Source organism: Coregonus lavaretus (assembly GCF_964263955.1).
Source record: "Coregonus lavaretus genome assembly, chromosome: 10".
Taxonomy (NCBI): Eukaryota; Metazoa; Chordata; class Actinopteri; order Salmoniformes; family Salmonidae; genus Coregonus; species Coregonus lavaretus.
The window spans coordinates 36,803,736-36,811,102 of record NC_139997.1 but is presented as its reverse complement, the minus strand read 5'-3'; positions in this window follow the sequence as shown (position 1 = coordinate 36,811,102).

Below are 7,367 nucleotides of genomic sequence, written 5' to 3'. Positions count from 1 at the left end.
TATAAAGTATACCCTAACTAACCATAAACTTGACATTGTCTCATTATCTGCATGAGTATAGCTCTGACGTGGGAGAAGGCTATAAATGGTTGAGTGGTATTGCTCCTCATATACATTTGGTCACAGTACAGTAAGAAGAGTGTGAAGATGAAGGGCTATATTTTGCTGTGTTTAATATTTCTGCTCCCTGTCACAGTTATTGGACAAGGTACTACACCAGATCGTGAGTAGCATCTTTTTCTGCTATGCAATCTTTTGACGAAATCTGGAACGCAAGCCTGTTTTATATAGCATGAGTAGGCTTTCTGTAGCTCAGTTGGTAGAGCATGGTGCTTGCGACGCCAGGATAGTGGGTTTGATTCCCGGGACCACCTGTACGTAAAAATATGCATGTATGACTAAGTTGCTTTGGATAAAAGTGTCTGCTAAATGGCATATTGTAAGATTACTGTAGTTATGAACTTATACACTGATGGCATTTCTAAAATTAATGGTAAAATAGATATAAATAAATGTCCTGCTGCTTTTTGGGCTCTTTGTTGGCTAGGCTCTTTATTTGAAGGTAGTGCTCTTTATCAAATTGTGTATTTAGTTTGTCATGATGTTGTTGGGCCAAAACAATTGAAAAATGTAATGTTTCAATTACATGTTTTGTTTTTACATCCAGTGACAACATCGTGTGTAGGAGTAAAGGACTTTGAAGTGTGCAGGATACATATATCACCTAAATGCAGTGACAATAGCAAATGCTACTGTAAGGACGATAAAGCATTTTGTAGGTATGTTTCAGCATTTCCCGCACTCTTTTCCCTCAATATTTGTATATTTGTATATACACTGCATACTGTATATCAAACATTAGGAACCCCCCCCCCCCCCCAAGAACAGCCTCAGTTTGTCAGGGTATGGATTCTACAAGGTGTTGAAAGCGTTCCACAGGGATGCTGGCCCATGTTGACTCCACCGCTTCCCACGGTTGTGTCAAGTTGGCTGGATCTCCTTTGGGTGGTGGACCATTCTTGATGCACACGGGAAACTGTTGAGCGTGAAAATCCCAGCATTGTTGCAGTTCTTGACACAAAGCGGTGCGCCTGGCACCTACTACCATACCCTTTTCAAAGACACATAAATATTTTGTCTTGCTCATTCACCCTTTGAATGGCACACATACACAATCCATGTCTCAATTGTCTCAAGGCTTAAAAATCCTTCTTTAAACTGTCTCCTCCCCTTCATCTACACTGATTTGAAGTGGATTTAGGGACTGTACATTATTTATAATGAGGGATACCTGGATAAAATCGTGTCTCTGAAATTAAAATGGATGGCCCTCCCTTCAGTAAAATATATGTTTACCCTACCCTCCCTGAACGATTGAAAAAAAACAAGTGACCCTGCCCTATACCCAAAATAGTCATTCAAACATAAAGTTGATAGCAGAAAACATGGACAAGGGTAGGGGTGAAAGAATATACATTATAATAAAAGCACTGCATGAATCTATCATCTTATTTGCGGTCCGAGAAAAAAATGCTTTTATAAACGCATTTCATGCAATTCTATGTCATTTTACATGACTGGAGACAAGTAGAATATTTTTTAATACTACAACAGAGCATGACAATTAATGAGCGGATGCTGCAGCACGGGATACGTTTTGATTTCTATACAAGCTGTTGTTCAAAAATAGGATAGTCTAAGTTTGTAACAGTGCTAAAGTTGTCTATCAACTGTCAAAATTGAGCGCAACAGAACCAGTTAAAACTGAAGTATCTGACCATCAATGAATTAGAGAGAAAGCCATTCATTGTTGAACACAGCAGCCGCATATCATCAGGTAGGCCTGGTTTGTCTCTATGATATTCAGAGGCTGCCCTACAACCCTACTTCCCAAGCAAATCACAGTCAACACAAATCTAGTTTGTAACAACAATATCATGGAATAAAATAGAATAAATTAGAAAATGATAGTTTCCCAAATTATTTTTTTATGCATATTATGCACTTGTAAAAAAGTAGATATACACTACGGTCAAAAGTTTTAGAACACCTCCTCATTCAAGGGTTTTTCTTTATCTTTACTATTTTCTACATTGTAGAATAATAGTGAAGACATCAAAACTATGAAATAACACATACAGAATCATGTAGTAACCAAAAAAGTGTTAAACAAATCAAAATATATTTGAGATTCTTCAAATAGCCACCCTTTGCCTTGAAGAAGCATGACCCTCCCCCATTTTCCTCCGGGTAACTATTGTGTACATTTTGATCTCTCCCTTAACAAGTGACATCAATAAGGGATCATTGCTTTCACCTGGTTAGTCTATGTCATGGAAAGAGCAGGTGTCCTTAATGTTTTGTATACTCAGTGTATATTTGTATATATTTTAATATTTTTAGTTTTGGCATCAGACCTAATTCGAAAAGTATTCCGAATTTGCTGTTATGTTCCTTTTCAGGTGTAACAACTACATAAACATGTGGTACATAGGGGAGAACTGTGACTTTGAGTGGACAATATTGACATTCGCCCTGGTAGCAACTCTACCAGGATTGGCCTTGGCTGCTATTGTTGGTGTGATGGTCCAGTGTGTCCATTACTCAAGGAAACCAGCCGAGAAACAAAAGGATCAGACAGAGGGGTAAGAGCGGGAGAGGGTTTGGACAAGGTTCAATATGTCCATGTGTTTTGCACATTGTATGGCACCTAGTATCAGGAAGTAAGCTTGTTAAAAATATTTACATGTTGAGCAGAATTTATTTAGATTTGTCCACAGTCTTGTTTCAGGTTTGAAATGACTAGACACATCATATTTTTATAATGTACATTTCACTCTTTTCAGTTACACAAATAATGCAATGTCACCAACAACATATGATGAAAATAATCAAGATTACATGTTCTCCAACACTGTGAGTAGCTTGAGTCCTTTACTTAATTCTCCCAATGGTATTTGACCAACATATAACATAATGGTGTTTCCAATGGTGATGACACATCCAGAGATCTTGCTAAGTTAGGGATTCTTTATCTCCCAGCAATAATGCAGTCAATCTTTTACCTCAGATAAATTCAACTGCAGGTATTCTTCTAAGGTCATAAAACCAACCAAATCACAGGGTACTAAACTCTTGTGACCATAGGAGATGGAGAGAAACAGCCTTTGCACTGGTACAAATCACAGGAGGATTACAGCACCATGGCTATTGTACATAGCTGAATAGTCCAGCATTCCTTAAATTTTATTTGTAGGGTTTAAAAATATATATATACACTGCTCAAAAAAATAAAGGGAACACTTAAACAACACAATGTTACTCCAAGTCAATCACACTTCTGTGAAATCAAACTGTCCACTTAGGAAGCAACACTGATTGACAATACATTTCACATGCTGTTGTGCAAATGGAATAGACAACAGGTGGAAATTATAGGCAATTAGGGTTAGGGTTAGACACCCCCAATAAAGGACTGGTTTAGCAGGTGGTGACCACAGAACACTTCTCAGTTCCTATGCTTCTTGGCTGATGTTTTGGTCACTTTTGAATGCTGACGGTGCTTTCACTCTAGTGGTAGCATGAGACGGAGTCTACAACCCACACAAGTGGCTCAGGTAGTGCAGCTCATCCAGGATGGCACATCAATGCGAGCTGTGGCAAGAAGGTTTGCTGTGTCTGTCAGCGTAGTGTCCAGAGCATGGAGGCGCTACCAGGAGACAGGCCAGTACATCAGGAGTCGTGGAGGAGGCCGTAGGAGGGCAACAACCCAGCAGCAGGACTGTTACCTCTGCCTTTGTGCAAGGAGGAGCAGGAGGAGCACTGCCAGAGCCCTGCAAAATGACCTCCAGCAGGCCACAAATGTGCATGTGTCTGCTCAAACGGTCAGAAACAGACTCCATGAGGGTGGTATGAGGGCCTGACGTCCACAGGTGGTGGTTGTGCTTACAGCCCAACACCGTGCAGGAAGTTTGGCATTTGCCAGAGAACACCAAGATTGGCAAATTCGCCACTGGCTCCCTGTGCTCTTCACAGATGAAAGCAGGTTCACACTGAGCACGTGACAGACGTGACAGAGTCTGGAGACGCCGTGGAGAATGTTCTGCTGCCTGCAACATCCTCCAGCATGACCGGTTTGGCGGTTGGTCAGTCATGGTGTGGGGTGGCATTTCTTTGGGGGGCCGCACAGCCCTCCATGTGCTCGCTAGAGGTAGCCATGACTGCCATTAGGTACCGAGATGAGATCCTCAGACCCCTTGTGAGACCATATGCTGGTGCGGTTGGCCCTGGGTTCCTCCTAATGCAAGACAATGCTAGATCTCATGTGGCTGGAGTGTGTCAGCAGTTCCTGCAAGAGGAAGGCATTGATGCTATGGACTGGCCCGCCCGTTCCCCAGACCTGAATCCAATTGAGCACATCTGGGACATCATGTCTCGCTCCATCCACCAACGCCACGTTGCACCACAGACTGTCCAGGAGTTGGCGGATGCTTTAGTCCAGGTCTGGGAGGAGATCCCTCAGGAGCACCTCATCAGGAGCATGCCCAGGCGTTTTAGGGAGGTCATACAGGCACGTGGAGGCCACACACACTACTGAGCCTCATTTTGACTTGTTTTAAGGACATTACATCAAAGTTGGATCAGCCTGTAGTGTGGTTTTCCACTTTAATTTTGAGGGTGACTCCAAATCCAGACCTCCATGGGTTGATAAATTTGATTTCCATTGATAATTTTTGTGTGATTTTGTTGTCAGCACATTCAACTATGTAAAGAAAAAAGTTTTTAATAAGATTATTTCATTCATTCAGAACTAGGATGTGTTATTTTAGTGTTCCCTTAATTTTTTTGAGCAGTGTATTAACACCCTCTTTGGAGGACAAAAATAACTTTTTGTTTTTACAGCTTATTTGCTACATATACATACATTTTACATATTACATACATAGCACTTTTTTACACAGTGTTCAGGTAACATAAATATTGTTTTTTTTAATATATAGATATCTTGATGGTCCTCTGTAGCTCAATTGGTAGAGCATGGCGCTTGTAACGCCAGGGTAGTGGGTTCGATCCCTGGGACCACCCATACGTAAAAATGTATGCACACATGACTGTAAGTTGCTTTGGATAAAAGCGTCTGCTAAATGGCATATTATTATATCCATTTACATTTTAGTCATTTAGCAGACGCTCTTATCCAGAGCGACTTACAGTTAGTGAGTGCATTCATTTTCAAACTGGCCCCCCGTGGGAAACGAACACACAACCCTGGCGTTGCAAGCGCCATGCTCTACCAACTGAGCTACAGGGGACTATATACATACATATACACACACACATACATACAGTACCAGTCAAAAGTTTGGACACACCTACTCATTCAAGGGTTTTTCTTTATATTGGCTATTTTCTACATTGTAGAAACATAGTGAAGACATCAAAACTATGAAATAACACATATGGAATCATGTAGTAAGCAGAAAAGTGTTTATATTTGTGATTCTTCAAATAGCCACCCTTTGCCTTGATGACAGCTTTGCACACTCTTGGCATTCTCTCAACAAGCTTCACCTGGATTGCTTTTCCAACAGTCTTGAAGAAGTTCCCACATATGCTGAGCACTTGTTGGCTGCTTTTCCTTCACTCTGCCGTCCGACTCATCCCAAACCATCTCAATTGGGTTGAGGTCGGGGGATTGTGGAGGCCAGGTCATCTGATGCAGCACCCCATCACTCTCCTTCTTGGTAAAATAGCCCTTACACAGCCTGGAGGTGTGTTGGGTCATTGTCCTGTTGAAAAACAAATGATAGTCCCACTAAGCCCAAACCAGATGGGATGACGTATCGCTGAAGAATGCTGTGGTAGCCATGCTGGTTAAGTGTGCCTTGAATTCTAAATAAATCACAGACAGTGTCACCAGCAAAGCACCCCCACACCATAACTCCTCCTCCTCCATGCTTTACGGTGGGAACTACACATACGGAGATCATCCGTTCACCCACACCGCGTCTCACAAAGACACGGCGGTTGGAACCAAAAATCTCCAATTTGGACTCCAGACTAAAGGACAAATTTCCATCGGTCTAATGTCCATTGCTCGTGTTTCTTGGCCCAAGCAGATATCTTCTTATTATTGGTTCATGGCACACTTCACCATTATTCTACAATGTAAAAAATAGTACAAATAATGAAAAACCCTTGAATGAGTAGGTGTGCCCAAACTTTTGACTGGTAGTGTGTGTGTATATATATACAGTGCATTTGGAAAGTATTCAGACCCCTTGACTTTTTTCCACATTTTGTTACATTACAGCCTTATTCTAAAATTGATTAAATAGTGGGGGGGTTTCATGAATCTACACACAGTACCCCATAATGACAAAGCAAAGACAGGTTTTTAGAAACTTTAGCAAATGTATTTATTTTTTTACCCCGGAAATATTACATTTACATAAGTATTCAGAGCCTTTACTCAGTACTTTGTTGAAGCACCTTTGGCAGCGATTACAGCCTTGAGTCTTCATGGGTATGACGCTACAAGCTTGGCACACCTGTATTTAGGGAGTTTCTCCCATTCTTCTCTGCAGTTCCTCTCAAGCTCTGTCAGGTTGGATGGGGAGCGTTGCAGCACAGCTATTTTCAGGTCTCTCCAGAGATGTTCGATGGGGTTCAAGTCCATTCTCTGGCTGGGCCACTCAAGGACATTCAGAGACCTGTCCCTAAGCCACTCCTGCGTTATCCTGCTGGAAGGTGAACCTTCGCCCCAGTCGGAGGTCCTGAGCGCTCTGGGGCAGGTTTTAATCAAAGATTTCTTTGTCCTTTGCTCTGTTCATATTTCCCTCCATCCTGACTAGTCTCCCAGTCCCTGCTGCTGAAAAACATCCCCACAGCATGATGCTGCCACCACCACGCTTCACCGTAGGGATGGTGCTAGGTTTCCTCCAGACGTGACGCTTGGCATTCAGGCCAAAGAGTTCAATCTTTGTTTCATCAAACCAGAGAATCTTGTTTCTCATTGTCTGAGAGTCCTTTAGGTGCCTTTTGGAAAACTCCAAGCGGGCTGTCATGTGCTTTTTACTTACAAGTGGCTTATGTCTGGCCACTCTACCATAAAGGCCTGATTGGTGGAGTGCTCCAGAGATGGTTGTCCTTCTGGAAGGTTCTCCCATCTCCACAGAGGAACTCTGGAGCTCTGTCAGCGTGACCTTCAGGTTCTTGGTCACCTCCCTGACCAAGGCTCTTCTCCCCCGATTGCTCAGTTTGGCTGGGCAGCCAGCTCTAGGAAGAGTCTTGGTGGTTCCAAACTTATTCTATTTAAGAATGATGCAGGCCACTGTGTTCTTGGGGACCTTCAATGCTGCAGAAAT